The sequence below is a fragment of the Scyliorhinus torazame genome, chromosome 14 (genome assembly GCF_047496885.1).
Source record: "Scyliorhinus torazame isolate Kashiwa2021f chromosome 14, sScyTor2.1, whole genome shotgun sequence".
Classification (NCBI taxonomy): Eukaryota; Metazoa; Chordata; class Chondrichthyes; order Carcharhiniformes; family Scyliorhinidae; genus Scyliorhinus; species Scyliorhinus torazame.
Window position 1 is genome coordinate 45,996,370 of NC_092720.1, and position 1,008 is coordinate 45,997,377.

A 1,008-nucleotide genomic window follows, 5' to 3' on the forward strand; every position below is an offset into this window, starting at 1 on the left:
GGGACGCAGTATATATCCGAAACTTCAGGGACGATGCCCAGTGAACTCCAGGGACCGTAGTGAAATGGGCTGGACTGATATCTTACTCGATAAAAACCCGAGAATGGATGGTGCAGAAGCACTTGGACCACCTCTTGAGTAGGGACCCAGTGTCAGGACAAACTCCACAGGAGGAACTGTCTCCCAGCCCTGCAGGCCAACACAAAGGGGCCTGGGGACATCACCCCTAGAGAACCAACACTGAGATGCATGAAGTGGAGGAGTCAGGATCCAACCTGGACTCAGTTATCCAGGTTTTTCGACAATGACCTCTCCCAGTAATGATTGCCGATGGTGCCCCATGGACAATCAATGCAAAAGCGACATTCTCTAACTCACTACCCACCCTCTGACCCAGCCCCACAACAGCCGGACACACAACCGCGGACAAAGCGGAAAAGACATCCTCCTCCAATCCCTACAACAGGGGGACTTATGGACTTTGGGGGGTGGGGGGTGCTGTTATAACCCATGAGACTCATGGGATGACCTGATTGATCTCCCCGTGGGACCTGTGGAGTACAAGCTGCCCCACTGAGGGGCAGAGGCCCAACAGCGGGCTCGTTAACTCCCCGAGATAAAAGCCGGCCCAGGAAGGAGCCGGCATCTCTGGATGGTCCCAACTACTAATTGGACTGTTGCTCAGTTGCTGCATTTCCTAACTGTGAGCTGGAAATAAACTACTTTTGACTCAGCTTTTTGGGACTCCTCATTGACTACAATAATAAAGTAAAATTGGACAAGGTGTAAAAGGATAGATAGGGGCACTCTCATTTTTACTGAAGTTTATACTACAACTGCTAATCCAATACATGTAATATATCAGGATTGATCTAAAGGGAGGTCCACAAATGTAAGCTCAGTAGGATGAATCGACAGTCATGTGATTTCTTAGAAATGACATAAGCAAAGTGAAACTTACATTGATAAACTCCACCCCCCAGGATGCATATCAAAAAGTGGAGAACT